The following is a 17,380-nucleotide window of genomic DNA, read 5'->3' on the forward strand; positions in this document are numbered from 1 at the left end:
AACTGTCTAACTCATTGTGTGAAAAGGGTTTAAAGGGAATCATTGTCAAACACTAGATTTTCATAGTCTGGGATACTTCGCAGCTTCGGTGAAAATTCTTCTGCTGGAAGGGAAGCACTACACTCAACAAATGGATAGAGAAATGTCTTATTACATTGGTGCTCAGCAGATGCTGTGGAAAAAAGCTCAAATATTTCCTCTAGTGCTTATTAGCCATTATTTATGATAGCATCTCTCATGCTAAAACATAAAAGTAACTTGTCAGTTTTTGAATATTGGAGGCCAATCTCTTTCAGTTCTCTAGCCATTAGCACTGCCATTAGTACTTTTTTAGGAACTTCCTGTGTAATTGTAGATTCTGCTGATCACATCAAGTCTTTAGAATATGTAGCCACATATCTATTTACTTCCCTAATTACTGAATTTCACATCATTCTGCTGTCAATTTGTTCCTTAGAAAACTAGACTTTTATTTATTTATTTAGCAATTTATATGTGCTTAAGACAGCCTGACTCAATTGCCACTCATAGTTTAGGGATAATTACATGTTAGATGCTATAAATGGAAACAAAGCATGTATTTCCTTGAGAATAAAGAAGGAGAGGAAAAAAATAACAAAGAGCAGGCTGTAGAAACACTTTAAACCTCTTGTATTTCTATACCAGCTGATCGACACTAGCACTCTCTTTGAAATCATTTTTAGAGTGAAATCACACAGTGATGCTGCTTCTGAGATATTAGTATTTTCATGTCTAGGACTGGATTATCCTCCCTAGGGAACATTTTAGCAGGCAGTTAGGTCCTTGCCAATGCCAACAATATTTTAGACCCCTACTGATGACAGAGTAAAAGAACTGCTTTGTGTCTTAGAGAGAATAACTGTTCCTTGTGACACACAACACCTTGCTCCTCTTGAATGCAGCTGTCTTTTTTTTTTATCACTGTTCAAGTAAATTTACAAAGGTGCTTTGGTAAGAGAAAACTGAAAAGACTGCTTATTCTCCAAGCTCACTGTGTTGGCTTTTTTCTGAGGAGCACTCATTTTTCAGTAATGATATTCCCTGCCGAATTCATAAATTGAATCTGGGGGAGAGACAGTGAGGATGTTTTGAAGGTTAAATTAAATGACAAGTTTTGTCAGTGTGGCCCATAAAGATGATAATGTGTTATTTATCTTGAGCTTTGATGTGACCAGGATTGCACAATGGAGAATGTAATCTCTGGAATATCTGCAAGATTTGTCCCATGTTTCCAGAGTCTAAACGTCCATGGAAAGCCTGTGGCTTTCTATTGGTAAAGTAGCATAACACAAAAGTGGCTATACACTTCTAATCTGGGCAGAGTGGGTCATAAACATATCTCATTACCCAGGCTGAACCAAGCAGTAATTCTCTATTTGACATCACTTTTGTACAAATGTCTGATAAAGAAAACTGAATTTAATTAAAACTGTGTGTCCATTGCTGGTGGTAGAATTATTGAAGTTATCCTACATGAGTGTCTGGAGATGTGACCATATGATTCTATAGTGGAGGGACAGAGATGACAGAAACAATAGGAAACGAGAAAACACAAACTATGTGTTACCGTGCACTATTGTATTTTTGGTAAGCTCACACCAGCATCATTGCCCAAGGTTGCCAGTGCTTTGTACTCCATCTTTCTTAGCAAATCTGCCAACGATAGCACAAAACATACGCTGCACTTTTCTCACATACTGCTTGTCTCCTCAGAGCACCAAAGTACAATTCACTTTTGGCTCTTGATAGAAGAAGCAGTAGAAGAAAGCTTGTTGTCTTGCATGAACCCATTGAAGCCCATCCAGGTTCAAATGAAGCAGTAATCCAAAGTTTTGGGTGGGCTTTAGGGAAGAAGGGAGATGTGGGAGAAAACGACATCAGACATTAAAGCAGTGTATATAGTACTTTGTAAATGAAAGCCCAAATTTTCAGACCTAAGTCATGCATTACATAAATGACTGCAGAAAATGTTCCAAATTAACGTAGCAAGTTTGCTATACTATTATTTATGAGCTGTAATTATCTTAATTTCAGTGTAATACTGAATTATTGCTGCCATCTTTGGTTAATACCTAACAGCTTCTTTAAACTTTTAATAATTGAAAGCCTGCAGTTCCCTTATTGCTTTCTTCTGAAAACAGAACTATAAAATATTTTAAATTGCTGTGGGAAAAAAAAAATAATCATTTTCTGGAACTAATTTGAAATCTTGTCTATATGTTGCCAAGTTCTTGAATTCAGTGTTTATAACATGAACTGACAGTTGAACTCTGAGGATAAAGAAACTATTAGAACAACTATGTAAGTCACATTTCTAAGCCACTTCACCTATTCTATTACTATTGGCCTTAAATTTGTGCCAGATAATATGAAAGACTTCCAATATTCTTTATAATCTGTAGGAAAGAAAATTCTTAAGAATTTTTAAAATTTATTTTAAGAATCTTAACACAAGCAAAATATTATGAGTATAGAAATTACTGTGTACTCACGGATTTTAAACACATCTTTATACAGAAACAATGATGTAAATTAGTATAGAACATTGGAAATGTCTCAGGTATCTAAAAATCAGAAGATAGTCAATGTTAAAATTGAACAATTCAGAAGACAGTCACAAACAGGAGCCCTAGAAAAATTCATAATAAAAATATGCTGTTTCTCTCTCTTAGCATGGTGAAAAATAGGTAAGGATAGAAAACCACTGGTAAGATTTAGATAGTGGATTAGAAACTTTCTGTACCACAGGACACAAACTTATTTTACATGAAAAATAGAAGTAGTATATCAAACTGTGGAAAATTCTTAGACAAGTACTTAACTGGAAACAAAGTATGAGTAAGTATTTGTAATTTCTGTAGACTGTTCAGATTATAATCAGTTCTAACAAACATTGTGGATAGACCATGATGTCTACTGTAAAATTAGAGAGAATATGAAGATGAATATCTCTGTATTCTTTTACAGTTTCTACTGCTGGTCACTTTCAAAAAATGGATTAGTAAATTAGAGGAACACCTGGATTGATCCAATATTACAAAAATACCTTCAAAATTGAAATGTAAATAATATTAAATTTGGCTGTTTGAAATTATATAGTTAATTTAAAGACTCAGCAATTCATTGATCAAAGGGAGAGGAAGCCTTGGTGAGAGGATAAATCATAAAAGCCAATAAACTAAGGAACTGTTTATTATTTTGTTGTTGATGGTGGTTATTATTATTCTTTTTCTTGTGTACCTTAGGGTGCAGAGGATGGATTTTTTCTCCTTTCTTATTTTATCCCCAAGACGATTCAATCCACTGGTATCTTACTATCACCTCCTATCAGTGTTTGAGATACACCTCGTGAGATCGGATGGTGGTTGAAGACTCCTGAGTAGAAAATTTGTTCAAAATTCCACTGTTCGACCACTAGATGACTCTCTGATCTATTTAAATTTAGCAGGAAAAGTGGTTGACAGTGGGAACACAAAAAATGCATGAACTTATTGTTGAAACCAGTAGTTCTGTATACAAAGACAGTCCGGTGTCAAGACAAAATTCAAGTTCAAATATTTTAATAACCCCAAATCTTTTTTTTTCCTCTCAAGTCCTCCAAAACTTAAGGAGTCATACAAATACACACACACAAGGACACAAAAGAGCAATCTTGACAAATCTAATAGATGAATCTGAAACTCCAGTGTTATCATCAAGTTTGCAATAGGTAAAAGTAGGAAATAGTGCCTGACGATCATTCTACTGATGTTTCTTTTGGTTCTAAAATATTCATACAGATTTAATTATTTCAGAAATATTGGTCTCTTCCTAGGAAGTGGTATTATTATTTCTTTACATCTATCATGAGTGCTTGAGGAAGTTGCTGTAGCATAAAAATTACTGTGACTCTCAACCCACAGGTGAGCGATTGTGAGGTTTCTAAAAACAGGGACTTGAATACATGTGTGTGAGAACTAAAAATTCAGCTCTAATTTGGTATTCCACAACTAAGCAATGTATTGATAAAGATTGTTCTGGATCACGAATTATAAGTCTGACTACTGTCATCTGCAGTATTTTACTGCTTGACAAAACTACTAAACTGATCAGTAAGACTATGTAGCTCTCTGAAGAGAATTGCAGACAAGATTCTGCATTGGTGTTTTCTTCCGAATCAAAGAACAGACGGTATGTCTGCCATTTGGTGTTCAGAATCTTAAGAAGACTGTTAGGAGACTATTCTGTGTTAAAGTGAATAGCAATAACTAGCTCAACAAATCAAGTTTTGATAGAACTTCTGTTTGCTTTTTAAAAGTCCAGGAATTAGCACTTCTGCAATAAAAATGAAAAACAAAAAGCAAAGCACATAAATAAATATCTCTTTCAATACATTTTTGGATGCTTACAATTCTTTCCAAAGTAAATTACTGTCATGTGGTATAAAGAAACTACATACATTAAGATCCAAATTATCAATGGCTGTTGCTTACACTTAATGGAGAAAACAGGACAGTTTTGAATATTTGTGAATACTTGCTTAGCCTAGTTTTTCATACCATGACCAGAATCACCGTTAAATCAAAACTACTTTTTTCCACCTGTAAAGATTATCATATTTTCAGGAGACATTATCAAAAAAGAATTAGTCAGCAGAAGTTTAGTTTGGCATCTAAAAGGAGAAAAAATATTTTTTTTTTCTGTTAAAGAAACATTCTCAAATGAAAGAAGAACGTAAAACAAATCTATCAACTTACTTATAACTAAAAAAGTGGTTTTTTTCTATCAAAGTGATTAAGATTTAAGAAGTATTCAAATTCTCATATTCATTTGCAAAACATATTCTAAAATGCATTCACTATGAGTGAATGAATGAATGAATGAATGAATATTTCAAGTGAGTAAACCAGATTTTAACCATCATATCCTTTCAAAAGAAGGACATTTTGATTTCAATATGGGACTACTTAAATGTAACGTAAATTCTTCTAGTAATGAAAGAAAACAGTGAAGTTCAACCCTTAGATCATAGATCTGGTACCCATTATATTACTATAAATGGTACTTCAATTTCATTCTCTTCTTTATCTCTGATCTACTTTGTATGCTTCATATTCAGGCAGGAGTCAGAATGGAGTTGGAATTTCGAAGACAGCCATTTTCATTAGGTATTTTTCAGTTAAAAGTAAAATTCAATAGAGCTTTTAAGATTTGTGGATTTCATTATTAATTCCAGGTATTCTTAATTCATTTTTCTTTCTTGATAGCAAATGTTATTATTTGTCAGCATTTGATAGAGTGATTTATGGAATGTGATCAGTCAGAGAATATATCAGCATAGCAAACTTATAAAAGTAGAGATTAGCAGTGAGATCAAGACATACAAGTGCTTCCTGTCTTTGTCTTACATTGCAAAATTTGTCAGCCAGGACCTAAAATTCAATACTGGGAATGAAAGAAGTCAAGAGCCTTCAAAAATGTAGCTAGAATTTTTTTTACATAAATTCACATTAGATACTAGAGAACTGTGTAACATTAGCACTTCAATGTCTTTCTTACTTTAAGTAGTTTCTTTCATATTCTGTGCCTTGGCAGCTGCAGTCAGACTATAGCCATGGACAAATTCAGTCTAGAGAGATTCAGAAGCAGATCTGGTTCTCTGTCAAAACACTTTGAAATGGATGAAAGGGGGTCTATTGACGTTGATGGACTTTGGCTTAAGCTTTTCTAGCTTCCACAGGCAGTCTGGGGTTATGATTTTGGCTCCACATGATGTTCATGTATTTTATTCAATGGCTCCATAGTTATATACATTGAATGACACTTGGAATAGGTGCAGGAATACAAAGCTTTTCCCCACAGAGATGATGTTTTAAAGATAGATACGTACACATATATGATATATATATATATACATAATGAAATTTTTTTATAGAAAATTTTCAGAGAATCATAGAAACTCTAAGTTGGAAGTGAACCACAAAGATCATAGATACATTAGGTTGGAAAGGACCTACAAGATCATCTAGTCCAACCATCCTCCTATCACCATCCCTACCCACCGAACTACTAAATCAAATCCCTTAGCACCTCATCTAAACGCTTCTTGAACAGCGCTAGGGATGGTGCCTCAACCACCTCCCTAGGCAGGCCATTCCAGTGCCTGACCACTCTTTCAGAGAAAAAATGTTTCCTCAGATCTAATCTAAATCTTCCCTGGCACAACCTGTGGCCTTCTTGGCCACCTGGGCACACTGCCGGCTCATGTTAAGCCGAGCATCAACCAACATCCCCAGGTCCTTTTCCTCTCTGCATTCTTCAAGCCATTCTGCCCCAAGCCTATAGCATTGCATGGGGTTATTATGGCCAAAGTGCAGGACCTGGCACTTGGCCTTATTGAACCTCATCCCATTGAGCTCAGCCCAGCTGTTCAGCCTATCCAAATCCCTCTGAAGGGCCTCCCTACCCTCAGGCAGTTTGACACATCCTCCCAACTTGGTGTCATCTGCAAACTTACTGAGGGTACACTCAATTCCCTCGTCTAGGTCATCAATAAAGGTATTAAACAAGATGGGCCCCAAAACTGACCCTTGGGGGACACCACTCTTAACAGGACGCCAGCTGGACTTAACTCCATTAACCACTACCCTCTGGGCACGGCCCTCCAGCCAGTTCTCCACCCAGAGAAGAGTGAACCTGTCCACACCGCGGGCTGCCAGTTTCCTCAGGAGAATACTGTGGGAGACCGTGTCGAAGGCCTTGCTGAAGTCCAGGTAGACTACATCAACAGCCTTTCCCTCATCTACCAGTCTGGTCATCAATCCAACTCCTAGGCCCACAGGAAATTTCAAAGTTACTTAAATATTTACATTAAAATTTTTAAATTAAAAAAATTACTACTTAAAAAATAAACTAAATGTCTAAGAACACTAACCAAACATTTAATGAACTCTTGAAGCTTGAGGCGGTGCCCACAGCTCTGGACAGACTGTTCCATATCTACCACTCTCTGGTGCAGAACCTGTCCCTAACCCTGATCTGATCGTGCAGCTGCCATGAGGCCTCTCCTCAGCCTCCTCCTTGGGCTGCATACTCATCTCACCATCTTGCCATCTACACCATTCACCATCATTGCAGCTCTCCTCTGGATACATTATGATAGTTTTTAATCATTTTTTCATTAAAGGTATCTTCTGTCATTATACAATTAGTCCAGGGGTAACTGGACACGTGAGATGAAGTGGAATGCACCTGGAAAAATGAAAAAAGGAATTACCATCTACATTAAAATGACTTTTGCAACCAGATCTGTGATAAAATTGCACATATAATGTTGAAGCAAAAAAACAAAAAACAAAAAACCAAACAAACAAAAAAAACCCAACAACAACAAAAAAAAAACAAACAAGTTCTCATTGCATTTCTCTGGAGCTCGAATCTGCCTGACTGTGGGTAAAGCCAGACTGCAAGCATTATAAGGAACTGTCAGACCAAGAGCAACATACCTATGAAATAATAGCTTTTCTGCTTTAGAAAGAAGAGGAAGATAAGTGGCTAAATGTTCCTGTGATTTTCAAAAGTAAGATCAAGTCTTAGAAAGTTTGTGGCCTTTATCTCCACTTCTGTGAGCATAATATGCTGATCTAAGTATATGACAAGGGGAAAAATGGTCTACCACCTGCTGCCTGAATCGAGCACTCACCCGCAGGTCACCAGTCTTGTCAAAAAGATTTGCAGTGACCAAATATGAAATGGCATTACCATCAAAACATATAAGATTACCCTTCCTTTGAAGAAAAGCAACAGCTACACTAACTTTGAAGTTAGAAGACAGGAAGGCAATTAGTTCGAAAGTACTAGACACAAATGGGGAAATAAACTCAATGTCACCACTAATAGAAACTGGCAGTTTGAAACCCTGAAAGATGAGCTTCTTAGTACACTTCTCAGTGCCAAATCCCCAGCTGGAGCAAACTGATTTTGGACCACAAGAATGGAATCACTTAAATAACCATGTCCAATGCTCTATAAATGCAAGCTTTTCTGCTATACATAAACAGATTTCACAGAACATCTCCATGTGTCACTATACTCTTATGAGCCATAGACTATGTTCTGATAACCCACATGAATTTCAGGTTTACAGCAAAAGACTGAGAGATATATCACAAGAATAAAGCAAAGGAGACTGTGGGAATTTAAGAAATTATGTTAATTAAAACTTTGCAGATAATATTAAAAAGTGAATTATGCTATGGAATAGCTAACTTCCTCCTCTGCTTTGCAAAAGACTACACAAGAATCTGATTAGTGAAAATATCTTTGAACGTATGAACAAAATAGGGCAATTAGGCACTTAAAGTACAGTGCTATCAAAGAGATCAAATTTGGGTTTTCTGCTTGCCTCAAGCTCTTCATAGCTTCAGCATTCTTCAGTTTATATTAGTTTAATATCAAGGCTTCAGCATTTAGAATATATTTGAAATAACTTAAAGCTATGTTATAATTTCTGGCATCACTTTCAATTTTTTAATTTTTACATTTTTTTAATATCAACTAAGCTGAGCTGTTCATCTTAAAATATGTTAACTGAATCCCAAATGGTTACATTCAGTTTTTTGCACTTCATTATTCACAATCTGTTGTCATGCTGCAGTATTGACAATCATAGCAACACATTCACGGAATGGCATGGGTTGGAAGTAGCCTTAACAATTACACAGCTCCAATCTGAAAGCTGTGGGCAGGGTTGCCAACCACTATATCAAGTTGCTCAGGGCTCCATCCAGCTTGGCTTTGAAGACAGCAAGTAAATGTTTTCCTGGTTGAGAGAGTCATCTACAGAAATACAGAGCATAGTTAAGTGTTAAAGCCTTCAATATTGTTACCCAGTTGATTTCCTAAAGGATACATTACTCTGTAAGTGTTCATTATTTTTCTCACTAACACAGGTCATCCTTTTGAATGTACTCTATGGTAGCAGTTCAAGACTTTTCTGCCTTTTTTCTGGTACGTTACCTAAAATTAAGGTAAGGCTTACCTTGACAATCTTCTGATAATTTTCAGAAAATTCAGAATATATCTGTTATTAACAGAATCTGCTATAACCAGCATAAATCATCATTCTGTGAATATATGCTGAAAATACATTTTTGTTCAGAATAAATTGAAGATGCTATTAATACTGCTTAAAACCCTGAGTGGCATAGATATCAACTTTACATTAGAACACCTCTCACGCTATTTCTCCTCATAAAAGTTAAAATCAGTTGCAGATCTCCTAAAGTGAGCCATCAGATTTACATTTTTTAAGATATCAGTAGTGGTTCTCACACTGGAAAACTATTCCTCTGGCAGGCCACCAGAATTTAAATTTGGCAGGCTGCAAAGTGTAATGTAAGGTTTACTTGCTCAATCAAGCATTCAATTAACTAACATGTCAGTACGCTGATCCTTTGTGAAACAAATAAAAGGCAGCTAAAGTGCATTGAGCCATTTGAATGGATAGTTGCATAATTAATATTTGTTTTTAATTTATTGTAAGTTGTCCAGATGCTCTGGCAATCAGTCCCTGAAACATCCTTCAAATAATTGACCGAGTTGTGTATTCTTACTAGAGGGCAGAAAATTTTCATCTGTTTGATTAGAATTGGGCAAATGATTCAGCAGACATTTTCAAATTAAACTTTTTTTTCTAATTAATACATTGTTTACAGTTATGAAATAATTTTCTTTCAATTGTCTATTTGTTGATTGATAAGGTTTATCAGTTATCCACAAATTGTCTAAAGTCATCACTGTTTTGAGTTCAGAAGCATTATCCAACTCAGTAAACTAAGTCCTATTAGTATGAGGTTTGTCAAAGTAAGAGTGCTCTTATGGGAGAGAAGTAAGCATGTAATTTCAGGACATCTCATCTTTGTTCGCTATTCTAGCATTAGGTTAATTATGTTTATGCAATCATTAAGCAGAGAGAGATGGACAGTAATATAGAGATAGGATGCAAGGAAATGGTCTCAGATTGCACCATGATAGATTTAGATTGTGAATTAGGAAGAATTATCTTTACAAAAAGGGTGGCCATGCATTTGAACAGTCTGCCCAAGGAAGGAATGGAGTCCCCACCTCTAGAGGCATTTAAGAGATGTATGGATGTGGCACTAACAGACTCAGACAAATCGGTGGTTGTACTTTATGACTGTGAAGATCTTTTCCAATCTCAATCATAGAATCACAGAATTATTATGTGTTCCACTGAGCCATCTCCAGCATACTTCTCTGTATGTCTGGTAAGTATTAAAAGTGATGCTTTTCTACCTCTATTCTCTTACACATTTGCATCATTTATTTACACATTCTCCCCATTTATATACTGGATGAAATGTCATTTACAGAAGAATCATTCCCTTACCTATTGACTCTGGTTTCTTTTTATTCTGTCCAAACTTACATTGATTTCTCTACTGCCTTATTCCTGGCTAACTGTTTATGATCACACTCAGTGTACAATAACAGGGATGCTTATATCTTTGTGGTGGTTGGTTGAGATCATACAAATCCATTCTTACAGAGGAACACAAATAATAACGGAGATGCTACAAGCATTATTGTACATACAGACATTTATTTGAATGATAATGGAAACCTCACCAAGAAAGGGTAGATTGGCTCATAAATCAGATTTAATGAATATGTTTTTGACCTCTGCACCTTGCATTCAAAATATAGTGAGTTCATTTCAAGATAAGCTGCTTAGTAGCAACCTTTTAAAATGTAATACGCCGGTACGTTTAAAAATCTTACTTTATTTAATGCTTTACAAAACATAATATTCAATAGTATTTTATAATATTTTATTTGCAGCTATGAAAGCTCATTAAAATATGTGAATAATTAATAATATTTCCCAAGCTCCATTAAAACTGTCTTCAATGTTTGTTTGTTGACTGGGGTTCTCCTTGGAGTTTTCATTCTCAGGTGTCAGGTGTTTTATATAAATGTTAATTCAAAAACAAACAACAGAAAAATCATACACACACAAAACAGTTTGAGGGGTCTTCAGCGAAGTACTGAGAAGATAAAGCACCAAGAATGACTGTATCTGTAAAACAGTAACCACTATGGACAAAACTAATAAAAAACTAAGCATCTCATATTTTTAACTTATTCTATTAAATTCTATTCAGTTTCAAAATGGGACTAAAACTTTTGCGCAAATATGACAATTCTACCAAACTCAAAATCCTACATTTTCTTGTTCCATGGCATTATTTTATTCAGTAAAGCATCTTCTGTAGAAAAGAGGTCTATGGATCTTGCAAACAGAACTGCTCCTTAAATATCAATACATATCTTACTCCTACTTCAAGGAAGTAAGAAATATTTGACAGTCCATAGCTTAACATAAACAAACAAACAAACAACTTACTCAAAGATATGCATGAGATTAATGATTTTAGAAAAATGCAATTCAAGAGAGGTTTTCTGATATGATTCACATTATGCAAACATCTAACATTTCTGTTTCTGCTAGGGTACATTATCAGCACACAGAGAACTCAGCTTTGTGTTCCTATGGATTAAAAAACTTGCTAGCATGCCACAAAATGGAAAAGAAAAAGATTTAGCATATATATGCAAGCTTCTAGTATTACATCAAAATTCGAAGGGTATCATTTCTGTAATTGGCTCTCCTACCCTAAGTGGGAGTTTTACCTGCATGTTTCTGAGTTAATCTGCATACAAATCATAAGTATCAAAGAACAATTCAAGATTTCAGCTTTTTTTTTAGAGCCTTTTTCTTCTGCTAATCTATTTTATCATATTTCTTGAACTTGAAAGAGAGATAAAGATGTAGGAAACACTTTTACAGTCCTTAGCTAGAGCAAAAGGAAATATTGAATCCACATATTAACTGATTATTTTTGTAGGAGTCTAGCACTTGACACTCTTCTATAATGCCATGATTAAAATAAATCAAGGGGTCAATAAAGTGAACTTTTCAATATTAATGACCTTTGATTACATCTAATGGAAGAATCAATGATATAAAGTCAGGACAAGCTAGAAATACTGATCCAGAAGCCTTGTAAGGAATGAAGACATATAATGCAACAAAGTTTGATTGTATATATAAAGTAAGGCTGTGTCACATATGCAAATAAGCAGCTCTATCATACAGTTCTATGATAAATATTAATATCTAAGCTGTCTCTGTCAAATGAAATTGTAGCATGAAACACAACCTAAGTTTCTTAAAAATAGTTTGTACTGAGACTTACCCCGATACCAAATTACCAGTAATGTCAGTGTTGTCCACATTCTGTTATACTAGACCTATTTTCAGTAGAAATGCTTTTATTTATTTATTATTTTCAAAGAACTCATTTTCACCTGTATCCATAAAGTAAGATCTCTAAAAGCAGACAGGTTAGCCTAGCTGTGGCCTGAATAATTTGGTGAAAGGTCAACAGTGATTTCAGTGGGGAAGGAGTCAACTCCATTGTAAGAGCTTTTCAAAGTCTCACCTTTTAGCTTTTCAAATAAGACATACTTGAAAAAAGTCAACAAAAGACAGCTGCCTCTTTACTTTTGAACAACTATACTACAATAGGTGAGCATGACTAAACAACAGAACACAGCTAAATTTGGTGTTACGCTTCCAAAATATTACAGCAAAGGGAAAAAACATTTAAATTATAAAATATTAGTGGCATTATTCATTAAATTATGCCAAAGAGAAGAATGGATACCTTACTGGGGCATTCTTTATTTATGCACACACAAGTTAGTAGCAGCATAGTTCATACTAAAAGGATACTTGATTATTGCAAAGTGTAGTGCTCCTTGATATTTTTCCTGCAGTAAGTAGCAATACATAGAAACCCACATATTTAATTAATGTATCTTGTTGTCAGAAGACCATGGCGTACCTTAAAGAACAAATACTGAATAGTGTTTAAATCCTGTCAGTATAGCTTTGGGTATCCATTTGTTGCACAGTTAATATACATACAGAAATGACTGCCATTTATTACCAACACTAACAAAACAGTCGAGACTTCTTGTGTGTGCATATGCATATGCAGAATATATACACACACTGTATGCATATGTATACATATTTACAATTATATATATATTAGTTGTATATCAATATGCATATATATTTCTGTCTAAATATTTACAAACAATTACCATATTTTTCAGTCTCAGTCTTTATATTGCTTTCAACTGACTGAAAGGGCACGTGGAAAGAATGGGAACATACGGAAACAGATTATCTAAGATCAGATTGTGATATGTTTACTCATGTTGAATAACGTATGAGGAATATTCCTTCTGTGGTGTAAAGTACTGTGCTATAAATGAGGGTCATGAAGTGGCACGTTGTATTTACTCATGCCACTGGGTATAGGTTTTCTTATAGTGGTGACAGTGTTACATTAAAACTAATTGTAGGACTTGATAATTTCATTTGGTTGTGAAGCCCACCACAGGACTGTGTTCCTGAACTAGGGTTATACTTTGACTTACATAAACTGGTCACAAGCTCTAATCTCTGCTATACAGGAAAGAAAGATTATCGAGGTCTTCCATTTCTAAGTTACTTATGCTATTTAGTTCACGACTTCATGGGACTTTTCAAAGTAGATTGCCAGTATCACTGTATCCAAATAGTGTTTAAGCTTAGAAAAATTATTTGCTACTTAAGGCTCACAACAGCTTATTTTCAGCTTATTTCACTCACTATTTTGCCTAGGCAGTATAATGAACTCCAAAGTGGGAATGGTTTTGTGCATGAGGGGTACACAGTTACTCACCCTCATTCACCATGGAAGAGAAATGAAGAACAGAATTTCAAGTTTAGCTATGAACATCTTACTTGAAAATTCTGAAGTTTAACTCTCTCACCATTTTCTGTTGTACTCACATCAGCTTCAAATTCTGTCTGAGTTCCTATTAAAATAGCAAGGGATTGGCACTTCAGAGACACAAGCCCACATGCTGATTCCCCATCTTCTATCAGTGTCCAACACTTGTACCCACACAGTCACACAAGTTAAAAAAGAAAAAAAAGATTGATAAGCATTAACCCACTTTATCTGGGAAAATGCCAGAATTGCATAGATAATTACTATATGTACAAGCAAGAGTATGCAATGAAGGCTTTTCTGGTAAATATAATGTATTAAACTTTTCAGTGAATTCTGAATGAGCCTGATGCTGAGGTCGGGATGTTGGCTAGACCTGTTCCTCAATTTTAACCTCAAGTAAATGTGAGATGAATGGGATAGAACTTTTATGGCAAAGGACCTGATACTGCAAACACTTGCAGAGGCAAGTGGTTTTACGCATGGATCATCCCCTGAACCAGAAACTCCCAGAAGCACTCAAATAAAAAATAATGAGTTGCCATCATGTAAAAACATACTTTCAGCATTCTCAATCTGTACTGTCTTTGCTGATGATTCCTCTGGATATAACCACCTGAGAAGGATTGTTAATGAAGCAAAATATTTAAAATTAAGAAATGAAAGTGTATAGTCCTACCTGCTCAAGTATAAATGCTATCAGACAAATTCTAGTTACTTTTTCAATGGTAAACATGGTTAAAATAATCTGCTTTCCACGACATGGTGACATTTTAATGTATGGAAAAAGAATAACTTAACAAGGGACCTCTATTATATATATAAATTAATATTATATTGCAAAAGAAAGAATACATAGTGCCACTATTACTTTCTTAAAAAATTGCAGGATGAGTAGTTTATATAAACTGGGAGTAAATCCACTGGCACTGCACGTTACTCCAAGAGGATTCCTAGCTCACTGCCTTTTTCCCAACCTAACATCTTTTTGATTTACAAGCAGTTCTGTAAAATATCTGATCCCAGTATTAATTTTCTTTATAATAAAACTGGAAAATAAAAATAAAAATTGACAGATGAAACTAGCATTCAGAGGATCCATGAATGTAGGGCTGTTTTACTTGTCATATTTGAACTCAAAGTACAGACAAGTTTCATATTTCATGATAATTAAGTAAATAAATTCCACATTTGCCATGGAAACACTGACATTCATGAACAAACAGCAGCACATGATCACACTCTAGACACATATTATCCTTTAGATCCTAATTCTGCAGTGAAACAGCTCTGAGCTTAGTAGCCCCATCATACTTTCCTATGTATTTCTGGATTAATCCTTTGGGACTGAGACCAGCATCTTTCTCCTGGGCCATAAAGCAGAAAAGACACTATTTACAAAATATAAACATCAACACATATCAATTTTTTCATCACAGCTAAGTAAAATTATGGACAGAAACACTTCCACACTACTCTAGTAGAAAATTTTCATAGAAAATAATAAAATTTGCAGTAGATATCACAGTCCCCTATTTCTTCTGTAGCTGAAAAGACAGATTTGGAAAGTTGGGGGTGGGGGTTGAGGTACCTGATCTACAATTTGTTGCATGTCTTCAGCGAGATCCAGCATTCTCGCAACTTCAGCCAACTTTGGTTGGAGTTACAGCTGTTCAACACATCACATAAAGAGGTCTATAAACTCTGACAGATTTTTGCACATCACTTACCTGAATATGAAAGACATTAAAATTAAATCAGGCAGGATAATTAACAATATGCACGCTCTGCACAGACTGAAGGCCATTTCTTGTCACATCCTGAAGGCCACATCTTGTTACAACCAGATTTCAATTTGAAATCAACATAGCATAATATTGCCCTAAAAATATATATATTATGAAGGTTTTTCCTTTTTAAAATTGCATACAGATACATTCAGAGGGAAAAAAGTCCTAACAAAAGAAAACAAAGCTGGAAACACAAAGCTGATGGAGATAAAATCTATTTTGCCACCCATTCCTGTACTTCTGTACCTATATGTCCAGCCAATAACCAACAAACAGTTCAGTCATGCCAGTAAAACATTTCACAAAGGCTCTCTATGCTTCAAGAGAACATGAATCAAATTTTTAATAAAACGTTAGCCTCAAAGCAATTCAAAATATTGCATTTTGAGACAACAAGGAATATAGCAACTGAGCAAAAGAGTTTCAATAAAGCAGCTCCCCACATAGCTAACAGAAAACTTGAAACGTGACACAAAAGCAGGATTTGCAAGTAACGTAACCCTGCAGCCACACTGCAAGACAGTACCTCGATGGCAATGAATTACTGATATAAATATTTACTCTAGACTGTTAGACTGAAGAATGCAAACAGATTCCATGGATATAACATAATTTGTCAATATCTTTACTGATGGAAATGGAAATGTTAATTCAGACAGGTCACTGATCCTGAAAGATGAATATAATCAATTACTTTTCTACCTGCCAGTCATACACATAATTGTTTCAGTTGCACCCAACTGCTCCCCAGCCTTTCATATCTTGTTTCAAAGCACTGAACAACTATTCCTATTCAATCTTCACATTCTTCCTACTGCTTACTCACACTGACACTGCTCGTTTGAAGACTAGTCTGTTTTCTTCCCTATCTCCACGATATTGCCTGTCTTTGACCTCAGGAAGGTGGCCCTCCCGTTCTTTTCAATGTCACTTTAAACCTCACTTCTCTTCAAGGTCCACAAATTTTAACCACCTCCTAATCAACACAACCTGATCCAAAGCTCACTGAAGTCTGTGAGAGCCTTTCTATTAATTTTAGTGGATCATGAGTTAGGACCAGATTGCTTCAGTAACTCAGGACTAAAATCCAGTGAAAGTAAAGCCAAAATGATCAGTGTGGATATACCTGCTGTAAACAGCAGACTGCCACTTGAATATAGTTGCAGTAGTAATCTACCTCAGACTAATGCTATTTATGAATACTTCTAATACGCTCTTCCACACCTCATGCAAAGGATCAAGGCCCTGATTTTTTTTGTTACCTTTATCGGTACAAATTTGGAGAAATGACAAAGACTGACAGAGCTTGAATAAACACACATCTAGCAAGGCCAACTAAAGAATAGCATCACGTTCACGAACCAGGTTAGTTAATATTTAAAAAAAAAAAACAAAACAAACTCAACCCACGACAAATAGTTAAAATGGCTGTTTAGAAAGAGAGTACTTGCAAAGCACAGTGAAACATTTAAAGTCACTACATTCTGAATTATCACTGGTGAGAACCTGCAGTGCTATTCTTGCAAGGATCCTCTGTATGAACTCTCTTACCCATTTAAAAACAATCTGAAGAAAAAACATTTCAGAACTCAAAATTTACATGACTCTATTCTTTCTGTCTTCATAGACATCTTGTCATTTATTCCCTCCCCTTGTCTCTTCCTACCTCGGTTCTCCAGTATATCTTAAAAGGAGGAATTAAATTACTTTTGCCCA

This window comes from Cyrtonyx montezumae, unplaced genomic scaffold, assembly GCF_038088225.1.
Source record: "Cyrtonyx montezumae isolate F1298 unplaced genomic scaffold, pur_monq_1.0 scaffold_13, whole genome shotgun sequence".
NCBI lineage: Eukaryota > Metazoa > Chordata > Aves > Galliformes > Odontophoridae > Cyrtonyx > Cyrtonyx montezumae.